The sequence below is a fragment of the Chionomys nivalis genome, chromosome 15, assembly GCF_950005125.1.
Source record: "Chionomys nivalis chromosome 15, mChiNiv1.1, whole genome shotgun sequence".
In the NCBI taxonomy this organism is placed as follows: Eukaryota; Metazoa; Chordata; class Mammalia; order Rodentia; family Cricetidae; genus Chionomys; species Chionomys nivalis.
Genome location: NC_080100.1, coordinates 8572508 through 8590268, shown reverse-complemented (window position 1 = coordinate 8590268; position 17761 = coordinate 8572508).

Here is a 17761-nt window from a genome sequence, read left to right as displayed (position 1 = left end):
TCTACTACTGGAGCTTGGCAAGATGTAGAGATAGCTTTAAAAATACTTTACAATTTTTCAAAAATACATAACAAAATATATGTAAATTTAATGACTTGAAAAGATTTTATATACCTTTGAGAGAAGCAGCAGTTGAAACCTTAATATGAGTTGTTATAAAATTCAACCAGGTTGGAGTTAAAAAAAAAAAAGCTACAGAAATGGGGAACTGGGTAAAGACCAAGCAAACCTAAGAATCCCCAGGGACCATGAAATTCTGGGTGGGTATGGTGGTCTTCTGTTATTTCAGCTCAGGAAGATGGAGATCAACTCTCCAGAACAATTTGCCTTATGAGGGTAGCCAAACCTGTGAGCTCTGGGATGAACTGAATTCTCCTTCTACATCTATCCTCATGTTTTCCTTCCATATCTCCTGTTTTTCTCTTATCCCCTTTTTACCTCCTAAGACAAGCACTTCTAAGCAAGAAAAGATTACCTCACAACTACAAGTTATACATTTTTCAAGAAAACAAATTAAAATCTTTACAGAGAAAAAAAAATCACATTATTATCACATGTTTTTCTTAGAAGCCCACAAGTAGTTAAGCATTTTGCTATGCATTAATTTTCCCACCATAACTGCTTTACCTCAAAGCAATAATTCTTTTATAATGGATTAACCAAGTTTTAAGCAAGCCAAGTATATTTCAGCTAGTTCCTTTTGTACTAGCAGGCAGCTGTTCCTGCTTACAAAGTAAGGATCAATCATTTTTTATTTATCTCAAAAAGTAATCTTATAAAAATGTTGAAAGATTTACAAATCTAAACTTTTCAGTCATTTCTACTTTAAGTCCTCAGAGTGCATACCCAATCATCAACAATTTTTTTTATTAAATCATATCTGGAAGCCGAAAAAAATGGATACAAGAAATTAACAATTGTCTTTGGTTACCAACCCATCTTTAGAAAAAAGGCATGTCAGCTAGTAATAACCTGGCTGCCCTTTTTCTTCATTCTTGACCTCAATAAGTCCCTTCCTCAACAAATAAAAGTGTGCCTTTCTAAACTTTAAACCATTTTCCAAGATTTTCTATATCAAAACCATTAATAAAACACCCTAACCTATATTTCTTAACAATGTACATCTCAAATTCTTTCTAAGGGTGGTAGTTGAATCATTAATTTCTCTATCAGCAAAGTTTGGAAAAAGGAAATCCTATTATTCTAAGTACAGGTGGCACTGCCCAGTGAGGGGCCAGCAGACCCCTGATAGTTTTCTTACAACCTATTGATTATGAGAGACATGGTGACTTTGAGGGTAATAGGCACAACTATGCTAAATAAAGCATGAAGTCCTCAGGAAATGCAGTCCTTGGGTGCGGGGGTGGGGGTTGCCTTTCCAAGGCTCACCCAGCATGGTCCTGCTAACCGCTGGGCTTTTTTGCATGAGTTTCAGAACTGCTTACTTTTCCTCTAGCATGGCCCCTGACATCTCTCTTTCCCTCTTTTCCCTTCCTCCAACCCTTGATCCCCCTTTTTATTCTTGTATATAATGCTTTCTTTCTGGCTTTCTTTTCCTATCATCTTCTTTAAGAGTGACTTACTTCTTAGACAGCCCACTTCTCAAAATTAATCATTCTTTAAGAAACTATGATTACTTTTTAACATTTGTTAAAACAATATTAATAATAAGATCTAAATTATGCAATTGTTTCATTCAATTTTAACAGGTATTTAAATGGCAAACAAAATGGACTCCATTGTGTGTGCGTGTATTATACATATACATATATACATATAATATATATATGCTTTTTGTTTTGTTTTATTTTGTTATGTTTTGCCTTTTGTTTTTATTCCTTTTTTTTGAGTGAAAACAGGAAATTGGGTAGAGAGGTGGGAATAGGAGTTGGAAGAGAAAAGAATATGATCAAAGTACAGTATGTGAAAGAAATTTTAAGTAAAATTTGTAACACTTGAAAAAAGTGATCATCTATAAAAGAGTACTATTCTATTTAATAGTCTTGAACATTTATATGTACAAGATATATTATTTATGCACATAATTTGAATGTAAGCCATTTCTGGTTTCTCTTTTTCAAATATCACGGCAACGTATGGTACATTTATTATAAGTAGTTGTTGTTGTAACATGATTTAAAAACTCATGCTCTTTGGAGAGTTTATTAATTTTTTTCAAATGTCCTCCAACTGTCTCAGGTTTCCATTCTGGATACCAGACAACACCTAATTGTCATGCCCCATGAGGTTCCTCTTCAGGGTGACAGTTTCTCAGTGTGACATTTATGCCGAATGATAGCCATATATTTCACAAGTTGTCCTTCTCCTGGGATGTTTCTGCTCTTTTTATCATAATGAGATTGAGGTTATGGCTTTTTGAGGTATAGAGTTCAGAGGTGAAATACCATTTTCACTGAAACTGATAAACACAATTAAATATCAGCATGACTTGTGATTTTTAATGTCAGCCTTCACCAATAGCTCAAGAAGTGCTTGATAACTTTTCCACTGTGAAGTTATTCTCAGTCCCATCTCTCCCTTTTAGAAGGAAAACCTTAGATATCCTACTGGCAAGTATTTGAGGATTTTATTCTATCTCCTTGGGGGTGTAATACTGACATATTTTATTCACAATTCTTATACATGATTTTTTTCCTAATATTTTGTTATTTTGATTTACTCATTCACCACACTTTTCCACATTCAGTTCCACATTTATTTCCTTCATATTGTTTTGTGAAATTTCATCTTTGACTGTGCTCTAATAGTCCACATAGATTGAATGTTTACAACTCCTTACAATTCATGCAATGAACCTGGCACTCGGCGTGACAGTATTGAAAAGCAAGGCGTTTTGAAGATGATGCATTTATGAAAATTAATGTTCATGAATGAGTCTCCCATACTCCAAACGAGTTATGGCAGGAGCATGGTCAGATAAATTAAAAAGCCAGCTCCCTGACAATACTGAATTTGCCATGACGGATCGTCGAGTTGCAGCCTCTGTGACAAGCTACCCACCCAGTTTTCTTTGGGCATGTTCAACAGCTGGGATAGGCTAACACATAGTCAAGAGTGGCTCCATTTTTTTTATTTTAATTGCATCTGTTGAGATGTGGAAAAGTCTTCCTTTTGACTATCAAGTACCTTCATCACAAGCACTTACTATAATTTTAATTGTGTTTATCTGTGTTCATAAAGGCAAATATGAGTGCAGCTGTCCTTGGAGTCCAAGAACACATCAGATATTTTAGAGTTACAGGCAACTGTGCTCTGTTTAGCATGGGAACTTGGAAACACATGTAGTTTCTCAGCAAGAGCATTTTACCTCTTTTTTATTTATTATATTTTTTAAAAAATACCAATCTAAGTCCCCACTAACTCCCCTCCTCCCATTCCCTCCACACACTCTCCTACTCAACTCCCATCTAATCCTCAGGGAGGGTAAGGTACATTGCCTTGTGGAAGGTCCAAGGCCCTCTCTACTATATCTAGGCTGAGCAAGGTATACATCCAAAGAAAATAGGATCCCAAAAAGCCAGTACATACAGTAGGGATAAATCCTGGTGCCACTGCCAGTGGCCTCGCAGTCTGTCCCAGGCATGCAACTGTCAGCCACAGTCAGAGGAACTAGTTTGTTCCTATGCTTGTTCCTTCCTAGTCTTACTGGAGTTGGTGAGCTCCCATTAGCTCAGGCAAACTGTTTCAGTGGGTGAGCACATCGTGGTCTTGGCCTCCTTGCTCATATTCTCATTCCTCCCATTCTTCAACTAGACATTGGGAGCTCAGCCCAGTGCTCTGATGTGGGCCTCTGCTGCTGCCTCCATCAGTTGTTGGATGCAAGTTCTATGGTGATATTTAAGATGATCATCAGTCTGACTATAGGGCAAGTCAAGATCAGGCCCCTTCTCTTCTATTACCAAGGGTCCTAGAGGGGGATGTCCTTTTGGATTCCTGGGAATTTCTCTAGAGCCAGATTTCTGCTAACCCTATAATGGCTCCCTCAATCAAGATGTCTCTCTCCTTGCTCTCATCTCTGTCCTTCCTCCATCTCAACCATCCCATTCCCTGAAGTTCTCTACCCTCCCCCTCTCCCCTACTTTTCTCCTCTTACCCTCCCCTCTCTCCCCACCCCCATGCTCCCAACCCTGCCAGTCAATCCTGTTCATTTCCAGTTTCCAGGTGGATATATATATATATATATATATATATATATATATATATATGTCATTGTACAAATTTTCATTCCCACCAATAATGGATGAGTGTTCCCCTTACTCCACATCCTCTCCAACATAAGTTATCATTAGTGTTTTTGATCTTAGCCATTCTGCCAGGTGTAAGATGGTATCTCAGAGATATTTTGATAAGCATTTTTTCTGATAGGTAAGGATGTTGAACATTTCCTTAAGTATCTTTTGGCCATTTGGGTTTTTCTCTGTTGAGAATTCTCTGTTTAGTTCAGTACCCAATTTTTTAATTGGGTGAATTTTGCATGCAAATGGATGAATTAGAAAACACTATCCTGATTGAGGTAACCCAGACCCAAAAAGATGAATATGTATGTACTCACTCATAAGCGGATACTAGGTGTAAACAAAAGACAATGAGCCTATAGTTTGTGATCATTGAGAAGCTAAGTAATAAGTCATCTGTCTTGTCCCATTTTCAGGTGCTTTTATTTTTTCTCACAGTTTTCTATTATTTTTGCTTGTCTGTAGGTTTTGTCATAATTATCCCAGTCTCATTTACATATTTTCCCTATAATTGAATAAGTCTAATTTATAAGGACTCATGGCTCATTTATGGAAGAAAGGATTTAGAAATATATATATCAGATATAACATGATTAGGGAGTCCTCTATATTCTAAAATTTTGGAGTTGATAAAGCAGCTAAATGTTGTATAAAGATTACTAGCCAAATTATCTTTATATAAGTTATTTGTGCCTTGTAATATATCACCATCATGGATCATGTCACCCTTCTACTGTCATTATCTGTACACTGTTATTTTTAAAATAAGAAATTGGCCCTTGATATATTAGTTATTCCATATATATATATATATATATATATATATATATATATATATATATATATATATAATCATCATGCCAATTTGTTTCCGTTACCATAACGCCATGTACTAATTTACATTGCTTTTATATACATCCTTTTATACTTAAAGACTTTAACCAGTTTACATGTTTTTTTTTTACATGTTCTCCTGTTTTTCTCAACCTCAGTGCAAATGAATATTCTAATTAGGACAAATTATTTGTTATACATGCTGTTTCTGCTAGGAGACTATACCTTCATAAATGAATTTATTTTTTAAGTTTATACTTTAAGGTTAATTGTTTGAGCTATAAATTTCAATGGGTTGTAAAATATGTGGTAAGTGTATACTGCAATGTTGTTTCACATGAAATATTTTCAATGTCCTCAAAATGTGTGCTATGCCTATTATGCCTCACCCTTCAATTTTATGTCCTTACTTGAAAGCCTCGATTAACTAACTGTACTTTTGATAGTTTTGTATTTTAAAGGTAATATGATTGGAGCTATGGCCACTTCTTTTTGTATGTGCAGCCATATCTTTTGACACACAGCCTTTAATTGGATCCAATATATCTACTTTTAGAGTGTCTTAAGTTTCTGAGTTGTTTGTAAACCATCTTTCTACCTGGTTGTAAAATTTCCCATGTCTCACTCAGAAACCATGTTTGTTCTTACCAGAGGATTTTATTGTATACATTCTTAGGTTTTCTAACCATTGTTATTTTGTTCTTTTTCTTTTATTAATGATGAAAATTGTTAACTTTTTCACAAGCCGGCTAGACATTTATGGGTACTTGGAGTAATTTCATTAAGGTACATTGCCTATTTTAACTAGGTTGTTAGTATGGATTTTGTTGACCTTTCAGGTCTTTTGTGTTCTTATAAATACATCTCCTACATTTGTGATTTGAAAAGATTTATATTAAATGCGGTTTGTCTTTTCACTTACTTTGCAGTGTATTTCACGGAACATTGGTTTATGCTTTTACAAAGATCTAATGATGTCTAACTTACTTTGCTTTAGTTATTGTACCCAAAAAGCTGGACTACAATGTATGTTCTATATGTTTTCATTAGCTTCTCTCTCAAAGCCACCTAGGTTAGCAAATTGTATTAATATAAGAGACCCATTCTGTCTCGAGATTTGTAACAGGTTTATAATAGGAAAGGTGACAAAGTTCAGTCATTTGTTTCCCAGAGCCTTTGCTGAAAACTTCATTCTTTTCTGATAAATGATATAAGTCCTTTATTGAAGACAAGTCAACTCTGATTTTGCAAGGAATTTCCAGACATTTCTCTCTTCTCTTGGTCCACTTTCCCACTGTTGTTCTCTCTACCTGTGTTTATAGACCTCATTCTACTTTCCTCATGTAATTTCTATTGTTTTTCAATAAGAAGCCAGTCCAAATTTAAGTAGTGGATGCTACCAAAAATTTCTCTTTTTATGATTTTTCATCATAAACTCTATATTTTTATCAAATATTTGAAGACTTTTTTGGTGAATTTATGATGATTTTTCACTGATTCTGGCAAATTTTTAGCACTGAAAGAGGAAAAAAGGATGGTGGGAAATAATAACAAAATATGATAAATATTTATGATGAGACTTTTCTTTTTTCTTTTTCTTTTTGGTTTTTCGAGACAGAAACTGTTACGATTACAGTGATGTCTTGATACAGGAAGCAAAATATTATTTTAAAAATACTTTTTTTTCTCACAAATCCGCTCATTTGTGTCTTTTTCCTGTATTTTACCGTTCCTAAGCTCTGTCACTCTTCAGGTCGGCTGACATCATCGCTTTGTTCTCTGCCAGTTCAGGCATCCTGTAGGCAAGTCAGGGAAGTTTTCATTCACACTCTGTCTTCACCTCCACATTATTTAGGGGCTTTGGGTAATAATTAGGGTTAGATGACCAGAGCCTCTAGCATGACACTTATTTAAAAAAAATAATGAGAAATTGAAGTCCTGAAGCTTCTTGTGTCTCATCAAGTATTGATGCATCATCGTGAAGGCCACCAGATGATGTTGACAGCTGTCAGTGCCTGTTCTCTCAGGGTTTTCTCTCTCCAGGGCTTTCTGGCAAATCAAGCTCTACTCTTTATAAACAAATATTTTCTGATCAGGTTACAGCAGCAGCAAAGGGAGTAAAATCACATCCAACCATTCATCTTTGCAATTGCAAGCTGATTATGTTCTTGTTTTAACCGCTGTGCTCTTCTACTCAGTTCCTAGTCAACCAATCCAATTAAATTTTATTTAGAGAGTGCATGTGGGGAATAAATATATAATATCAACTATATCAAATGAAAATTTAAAAAGGCACAGATTTTTCAGCCCAACTCTGTGAAATATTTGAAAACCTCTCTGAAAGAATATCTGGAATCAGAAAAGGAGCATTACCAGGCACAGAGGGGAAAAACAACAAAAAAAGAAAGCAATATGAAATCTCCTTGAAATGAAAAGCAAACAGCATTTAGTCTATCAAGCCTGAAAACAAACAAGCAGAAGGCCGAACTCTGCAACAGCCAAGCCAATGCAAACCGTATGGGAAATCACACAGAGGCAGAACAGCTCAAGGGAGAAACACACTGAGGTCCTGGGCAGAGAACCTAAAGGCATGGCCCAGCTGTCAGAAACCAAAGTGAGATAGCAGCCTTCAGGGAAGAAGGAATTTAAATAACAAATACAGTCACACAAGGAAAATATTCAAATCAAGTGGTGAATATGTACACACACAAACAGAACTACAGAAGTCACCAGGCATAGCAAATCCTAAAACAAAGAGAACATAAAAATACAGTACCCTGAATTGGAATGCAAGAGAATTCTCAGAGAAAGGAATCAGCCACAGCCGGAAATCTGCAGAGGAAGATTGGAAAGCAGTAAAGTCTCCCTTTGTCCTTCACCATTTTCAGTAGGAAAAGATTGTTAGATGGAATGCTGGTCCCAAAATTGGCAGTACTAGTGACAATGTCCTAAACAGAATGATTGCTATTGGGTAATCATTGTTCCTCAAGAAGCTGATAAGGCAGGTTTCTCTTAATCAGGAAAACCACTACCTCATTTATCTGCACCAAACATCAACTAACCAGAAAAGAGCTCCTAGTTCCCAGTTAGTTGTAATAACCTGTATCAACCCACAGACCACCATCTTATACTATAAAACCCACTTGCCTTCTCGCCAGCCTCCTGCCTTCTATTATCAGAAGTGGAGCTGTGGTTTATACCCCTAATAAACCTTTCATTTTAACACAGAGAGGTCCAGTGTCTTTACACAGAGTGCTTTCCCTGTGATCTCACTTATATTCGGTGCCAAAGCGCTTGAGAGACACAATTGGGCCTCTGAAAATTCAGTCCCTTCTAAGGAAAGCAAACTTCCAATTTGATCCTCCTGAGGTATGGATAATTTGATTACGCCGGCTTCTGCCACCTACTGTATTTAGCTTGAGGTCCAGAGTAAGTCTCTTCAGCCAGTTTTCTCCTATACCTGCTCCATCCACCTCTCTTTTCTTGCTTCCACCAATAACTCTCCTTCGAGAGTCTCCTCCTCTATTTTCTCTTCTCTGAAGCTTGTTCTTGCTCACTCTTGCTCACTCTTGGGAGTCACCTCTGTCTCTGTTGCTCACTGACTCAGTGAAAGTCATATGGGCTCTCCAGGAAGCCTCCATACACCTCACTGAGTTCTCCATCATGCGGAAAGGGACTTTCCTAAATATTTTTCAGAAAAATAATAGAATGATATATTTACAAATCTCTATTGCATAAGAACTATTCTGTTTTATGATGCTATATTCACAATATCTGGTCAAGGTAATATATATATCTTCCGTATTTTTATTGTTAATACTCAGGTTCAGATGTATAAATTAACAATGATTTAAGATAAGAACTTTAAAGTTAACTCTTCAAAGAAAAAGTTTAAATCAATATGAAAACCTGTATGAGACTCAAGCAAATTTCTGAATATGTATTCTTGCATTTTCAATAAATATGAAAATTTCAAGTCCTATCACAAAGTAAGAAGATAAGTAAGAAATCTTAATGCTGAAATTAATAAATATTAATTAAACTAGGTGAGATTTCTAGCAAGGAACCATTATTAATACCGTTATGTATACTCTCATTTCATAACTTAAAGAAAAAAAATAGAAGTCTATAAAACAGTTATTCACTTCCCACACTTTAGATTGGCATCGGGTATTTTTTTTCACTTGAGTAAATTAACACCTGATCTGCAGGTTCAGATGATACCCCAGTTCTTGATGGTATAAAAAAATGCAAGACAACCCTACCTTTGTAAGCATCAGTCGCTAAGGGTGAGCTGTCTCTTCATATCCTACTGATGCCTTGTCTATAGCCATTATATTTTCCTCAGTCATACCCAAGCAGGAAACAGATGTCAGAAATATTACTGAAAAGACTGTATTATAGATGCAGCCAGAAGACCAAAAACATGAGTGAGAAGACACAGTGAACTAATGCAATGAACTGTTTGTCACGTTGTGCCTGGTGGTCAGCAGGAAGATTATGTTATCTGAAACCAGAGGTAGAGAAGGGTACATGGAGAGGTCCCCAGCAGTGCTGACATTCTTCTGTGTGGGATGAGAGCCAATTTGGAGCAGCTTTGTACAGGGAGTATCCATCATCTCTTCTAGACACAGAAAATGGGAGAAGGGGATGATGAGCCTTGTTATCTTCCAAATGGGCTGTTATGGAGTTCATGAGGTAAGGGTGAAGCAGAAAGTGGAAATGGTAAAACTTTCCTAGGAACTAACCAAGAAGAGATTAACTTAAGAACTTTTGTTTCTTAGAGAGCACAAGAAACTATTCTTAGAAAGTGCTGAAGGAATATCTTATCTATTTCATCAAAGCTCTTTCCAGAAAAAAATAAAATAGTTTAGTGAACAAAGGAGCAGAAATAATTTAATGATACAACATTTGTACCTTGAAATTCATCAGCTAGTTGTATGTATTTAGAAATATTAACATTAACCTAGATTCAAAAAAATAAAGATTATAGCATTTTGGAAGGCATGTCGAAACATCAGGAACACCTGTCTCTTAAACAGAGACAAACAGACCCTCCTACAAATATTTCATATTTGATCATCAAAGACATTATTGAAGATATCTTTGAACAGAATTAAATATCTACTGAATTTTTTGTAATTACGCAAATGATGAGTGCTTTGACCCAATTTAATAAACAAACTATAGACTCCTTGATACTCAAGGTCTTTTCATCTTTGTTCGTTGATCCAAGACAAATCCTCTTCAGGGAGACTATTTTCTAATGGATTAACTATTTAAAAAAAAAACTGATGAACTATAAAGGAAATACTTCCTTCAACCAATGAGATGTGGTAAAATGCTTGTAATCTCTAGTTCCAGACACTTGGAAGTCGATGATGCAAGCTTAAATTCCAACCAAAAAAACTGAAGGAGCGCATGAAGACTTCCAAGCATCATCTGTTTGGATGTTTTCAGTTTATGTTACTTTTGCCTTAGTGACAATATGTTTTATTTATTTTTTTGTTTTATAGTATATAGACTTTTTTTAACAATAGCCTTTTTACTACTATAATATATGCTCCATACAGTTTTCTCAGATCAAAATCACTAACTGAGATAATCATTATTGTTTTGGTCATTGTGGAGATTTAGCCTTTAAATTTCAAACATACTTCAGCTTGCTAAATATTAATGAAAATAATATCCATATTTTACTCCACATTCTAGTTGTTTTTATCCAGTCTGCACTTTGAAGATGTGTTTAAACATCAACTTTGAACAAACAGATCATTAATCATAAGATATATTTCCATTATTCATAGCAAGAAATATCCATTAAGTTGTGAATATATTTAAGCTAGTTCTATATTCCTAAGAACAATCAATAAATAAATATTTGTGAAATTGACTGTTAAAGAAGGTTTTGTTTTTTTTCTAAAATGATCTGCTCATCTGTCACGTTAAAAGTCATTTAAGTTCTGATGCCAATTTATGGTTTTGCAAATGATCACAGAATGCTATGCACAAAAGGATTTACAAGTGGTACAATGTCAGTCTGAAATATGGTCACAAAAGCTTTTTGACATTTTATCAATGGCTTGGTAATGGATTTTTTTTTTTCAATAATGACATGACTGCTCTTAGTCTGGAAAAGTCACCTCACATTCCAGTTTTTCTGGATAAATTTCTGCACACACATTCATTATTTCTAATAATTGAAATCAAACATAAAACCATGTCATTGAGAGGTGATGGAACTGTGCAGAAGAGTAAATTATGACAACCACATTCAATCCAGATACCAGAAAAGATATTTTGGGGAGCAAAGTGATTGCAAAGTGTTCCAAATTCTTGCATTCTGGAAATATCTTGAAATAAAGACATGCTCCAATCATTTCAACAGGTTATATTCCTGAGAATGCTTCATTATCTCTTGGTTATCATTACCTTTGCTATTCATAGTAACAAGAAGAGGGGAGCAGTGTTGTGGCATTTTATATACCTTGTATAAAATATCTACATTGTAAATATGAGGCTTTATGAATAAAGCATCATCAGATGAAAGAGAGAGTTAGTGTGTTATTGTATTCTGTATATATGGCATTGTGTTGCATAAACCTAGTTTTGGAGATGAACTAATGTTATGACTGGTATATGAAACTGATAGTGGAAAAGCTACATGTGAGCAGGATTTAGGAAATGAAATCATTAAGTGCAGGATGATTATCTGGCTTTTAGGGAAGAAACCAGGCAGTCTGATTAGGGTCAAGATTCTGATTTATTAATAATTTATTTCCCTTCCCCTTTCTTACAAGCATTTTATTAAAAGCATGAAGTAAGTACTCTGAGTCATTCTCATAACATTTGACTGATTTTTCCAGCTAACACTGCTGCTCTTAATTTTACCATTGCTTTATTTCAGTAGGGTTTTCCTTCCTCCTCTTCAACTTTAGGCTGGCCGTGTATACTACCGTGGCCAAGGGAATCTGAGTGAAAATAACCTGTGCTAACCTTTGCACCGCGATTTCAAAGCCTACACAAGTTTGGCCTCGTGCTCATCCTCCCTCTGCTGAGGAGGTGCAGAAGTATGCTGGAGAAAACCTGCTTGCAACTTGACTTCTTATGTAACTAGGGTTCGCAGAAACCCTGCTGTCAGTTGGAAAAGTGGCACCATCTAAAAGGAGCTCTCATCTGTTAACCTACGGGACTTGAAGGTCATAGCTGACTCCTGTATTCACTAGCCATCACAGCAAACGCTAGGACCCTCTGGTGCAGCATCACAGTCGACAAGGAAAGTACTGCAGAACATTCTGTCTTAGTTATTGTTTTTTATTTGTGTGTGTGTGTGTGTGTGTGTGTGTGTGTGTGTGTGTGTGTGTGTGTGAAATATACTCCCAACATAAAGCAACTTATGAGAGAAAGGATTTTGGCTTACAATTTCAAAGTACCAGAATTCATGACAAAAGGTAGGGAAGGCATGGCTGCCAGAGCAGGAACCTGGCTGATCTCATCCACACAGACGAAGTCAAGAGTAATGCAAATGCCTAATTCTCAAAGTCTGCCTCGGTGATGGAAAGCTCTATCTCCTCAAGATTCCACAACCAGTCCAAATTCATGGTCCTATAGGTGACCGTTTTCAACCAAAACACCACAATGTCCCACTTAAATTAGTAATAAATAGAAAACAAGGAACGGATTGGCCTCATAAAACCGAAGATGTGAAAGTAGTATAGAGACTGGAAAAAATTAAATCAAGAGTAACACGAGTTGGCTCAGAGATACTGGAAAACTCCTCTCCCCTAAGCTACATGCAACCAGCAGATGCTGGTCCCACCTCCCAAGCCCATAATAAAGAAAGATGGGAATTAAGCGTCAGGTGTAAGTGACTTACAAGGGTCCTGAGTCTTATAAGTCAATTGGTTTGGAGCAGATGCCACCGCTCTGCTCACAGCTTCTCACCCATTCTCGAGAGTTTGTTCTTTTCCATAAGCCAAACATTAAAGTTGCTTAATTAAATAAGTAATCACAGTAGATCATGTGGACTGACTCAGAGCATGGTATTAAGGGTGTTGTTAAAAACAAATCAAAATCAGGCATTGAGTAGACCTTAGTTTTAAGTGAATAGAGAAAGCAGAAGAGAAAAATGGCAGAATAAGAAAAAGGTCAATTCCTTAGGCATCTGGTTAGATGACCGCAAGTACAAACAGATTAAAGGATACTTTCAAAAATTAGAATACAAGAATGATTCTAAAAATTAGTGGTAAAATAGAAGCAGAAAAAAAAAACACTAATTATGGGATTAGACCATGACCTAAATGTGAGTTATGTATTAGGACTTTCTTTGGAGGAATTTTGTACTGTACACTTTTTTAAGGATACGTATTATGGAACTTAAGTTTGACATTTAAATTTTACTGAAATCTCTGCAATTTCACTGCCTATAAATACATTTACTGCAAAATACTGGAAGAATCAACAGACCATCGGAAGTCACAGCTTTCAGTAGGCTAAAAATAAAATGCAGGGTTTTCCTTAAGTACATCAGCCATCCTTTTATAAGGTGGCTTAGAGCACTCCGAAGACCCCTGGAGTGATGGCAATTCTAAGGCACCTGAGGTGCCTCTTCATGCTCTGTTTTATTGTAACTCTCGTGATACCAATGTCCTTGCGGGTCACCAGGGATGAGTATGATTTCTTAAATTTTTGTCAATCAGGCTATCTGAACTCATTTGAAAGATATTTAATTATTTTTAAATGTCAAAGCAAAGACATTTTAAATCCCTGCTACATGCCACAATACTCTATACTAAATCATGAAAAATGCATCTTGAAGGCCTCTACATTGTCCAAATATGCCCATGTTTCTTTCGTGAGTTGACTCACATGTCAGCTGGAGGGATGTCAATATGAGATTTGTGGGAGTTTCCACAGGACTGTGTTTCTACCTGACCCTTAAATCCCTTCTCCATAAAGACATCTTTTTTTTTTTACTCTACCCCTCTGTCTACGCTGCCACCCCAATCCTCCATGTTCCCATCCCTGCTGGCCCCAGTCCACCCAAAAGATCTCTACTATTCCCCCTTCCAGGGAGATCCATGCCCTGCCTTTCACCCTCCTGGTTACCTAGCCTATCCAGTGCTGTGGATTTTAGCTTGGTTGTATTTACAGCTAATATCATTTAGAAGCTCACTCCACTTATGAATGAATGCATATCATGTTTGTGTGTCTGGGTTACCTTGCTTTTTTCCTAGTTCTATCCATTAGCTTCAAATTTCCTGATGTCATTGTTTTTAACAGCTGAGTAATACTCCAACAGCCCGTTTGTGTAAATGTACTACATTTCTTTGTGCATCCTTTGGTTGAGGGGCATCTAGGCTGTTTCCAGGTTCTGGCTACTATGAATAACACTGCTTTGAACATAGATGAGTAAGTGTCCTTGTGGAATGATTGAATATCATTTGGGTAGATGCCCAAGAGTGGTATAGCTGGGTCTTTAGGCAGACGGATTCCCAATTTTCTGAGAACCCTCCATATTGATTTCCAAGGTGGCTGTATAAGTTTGCACTCTCGCCAGCAGTGGAGGAGTGTTCCCCTTGTTCCATATAAACTGTCATAAGTGTTTGATCTTCTGACAATGTAAGATTCAGAGTCATTTTGATTTGCATTTCTCTGATGGCTAAAGGATATTGAACAATTCCTTAAGTGTACTTCGGCCATTTGAGATTCTTCTGTTGTGAATTCTCTGTTTAGATCTGTATCTGATTTTTTTCTAGAGATTATTTGATTTGTTGATGTCTACTTTCTTCAGTTCTTTATATATTTTGGAGATCAGTCCTCTGTCATATGTGAGGTTGGTGAAGATCTTTTCCCACTCTTTTGGCTGTTATTTTATCTTATTAACAGTATTCTTTTAGAATTTTTTAAAAGGAGGAGGTTAGGAGGAAAAGGACATGAAGCTTTAAAGAACAGAAATTTGATGTTGATATATTTTTATATTTATTTTATTATATTAGAAGATCTGAGAATAAAATTATAGCATTTAAAAAAATTTTAATATATGTCATTTCAAAATATACATTTGCAGAGAATTTTATGGATAAATAAATTTAAACTTCAGGTTTTAAAATTCATTCAGAAAAACATTCTTGATGATAAATATTTCCAAATTTTATATAATACATTCTAATTCTAAACATAACCAGTATCCTGAAAAAGAGAATAAATTTTCTTTAAAATTTATCTTAAGAGAAACAATAACATCTAATTTCTGGTGTGATTTACATTTATCAGTGTAATGGTCACTAAAGATATTATTAATTATCATGTCTTTCCAGTATAGCTTGTGGACACTAGAAAGTTATATTGCCATCTGTGGACTGTGAAAATCTTCTCAATTATAATTTTCTCAGAGCTCTTCTGCAGGAACATTATTTAAATATTTATTGTATTTATGCTCAGTGTTTATACATACATACTCACCAATTTATATGACTGGATGAATAGGCACATTGTTGCATAACGAAGAGACACTTGGAGATGTTTCATATAGATTATGTTTAAGTCAAAGGAACACTGGCCTAGTAGAAAAGGATGGTACTGTGGAAGACTAGGGAAGGCCCAGTACAAACCACACTACTAGACTTGGCCTTAATGTCCACATGTTTTTTGCAAGAGGATTATTCCATAGTAATTTTTTGTTTAACTATTATGTGAGTTCAACTAGTAAGAAATTTATTGTAACTAGTTTACAGGTGATTTACTAATAAAGATTTATTTTTTAAAAAATATATTGTTGAAACTAATTGTTTGTAATGTGGCATTTAGAACTATGATGAATAGGCCGTGAACCCTTTAACACTTCTGGATTTGAAATGATTGTGATGGTCTCATTTGCAGAAGGAATGAGATTAGAGTCAAGACAACCGTCAAAAGTTGACTTTGATACTACAAATTCATTAAATTTTGGTAAAGTGAAAAATTAACAGAAACATGGAAAGTAAATTTTATATCAGGCAATGTTTTCAGTGGCTTTCAGTCCATCATGGCCAAGAACACGGCAGATAAACTCAGTATATTGCTACAAAATTATGTAACAGAAGTGCTTCCCATCAGCAGGGACAGGAAGCAGAAGAAAGAATTCTCTTAGAAGGCTTTCCAGTGTTTATAATTTTATTTATTCAGTCTTCATCCCCGGTGATGATGCAAGCCACATTCAGATTGGGCCTTGACCTCTCAGGTAATCCTCTCTCTAAATGCTCTTATAAGCTCACTACAAGGTCGACCTCAACCTCCTAAGTAATTCCAAATTCTTTCATGTTGAAAGTGAAGAATAGCCAACACTATAAATGATATCACAAAGCTTTAAGATTATGGGACTGTTTACTTGGTAATTGTCACCAGTTTTCCATTTCAACTCTTCTTGACCTAACAACAGATTCAAGTATACATAAATGTTTTCAATTGATAATATAATACACTAAGTCAATTTGTACCATAGGGTAGCCTTCCTGAGTTCTCTATTAATACAATTATGCAACCTTGTTGCATATATTAGTGCTTTGTAGAATATGTTGTAAGTGGAAAATAGTATACATATTTTTTCTCTTTTTGTTATTTATTCAGAACTTGCCAATAGATTGAAATTTTCCGTAACAGGATATGAATGGTGACTTTAGTATAGCTTAGTAAATAAGGTAACTATTAAGAGAGAACCAGATAGAAAAAAATCATAAACCCTCATGTAAGGTGGACAGTCTCTATTCTCTAATATTAAAAACTCAATTTATAGTATATTGAATTAAATGATCATGTATTATGATAATCACTAATCCTGATTACCTTTCTTTGCTTTCCAATGAGATTATTTTAGTTCACAATAATGGAAAAAATCATAAATGAATTCATAGAAGAAATTAAAATCATCTCAGTGAAGGGAGAAAGACTATAAAAGCTTCGTTATGTTTATGAATTACATAAATACTCCCCAAAATCAATGATCAATATGAAGCATTTTTAAACCGAGCTTAGCATTATAAACAAATAAACAAGCAAAAGTTTAAGGGTGATTTACCAAAAAAGTTAAAACTTTTATTACTAATATATAAAGAAAATTAAAAAGTAGTGTGGGTTGTCTGGCGAGGCTTTGACAAACTAAATGTTATTTGTGAGAAAGTTGGCTTCTGTTGCTGTTTGGATTGTGTCTGTAAAAAAGCCAAGAGCTTTAGAATTTTATATCAGGAAATGAAACTTTCAGAGCAACTCAGCAATCACAGGTGTATGCGACCCTCTTGCCAAAGTTCTGAATTTGATGAATTTTAAATTGCACTATTTAATTGCCCCATTTTAGCAAATGAGATATTTTTTCAAAACAGTGATTGATTCCCAAATGTTAATGAAAACATTTGTCCAAAATGAAATAAAGTTTAATTATTTTTATTTGCTAAATTACACAGAATGGAACATGTCATTTGCTTCTATGGAATTATTAAATACATTAGACTGAAATCTTAAGGATTAAACTACCACATAGAATGAATTAGCATTTGTTAAACATCACGAGAGACTCATTGGCTTGCTTTTTGTTTTAAACATAATGTATATACGTATAATTTAAAATTTCAACAAAGTAATATAAATTAAAAATGTAAAGGCCCTTCTTTTTTTTCTTAATCTAATTCTCAACCAAT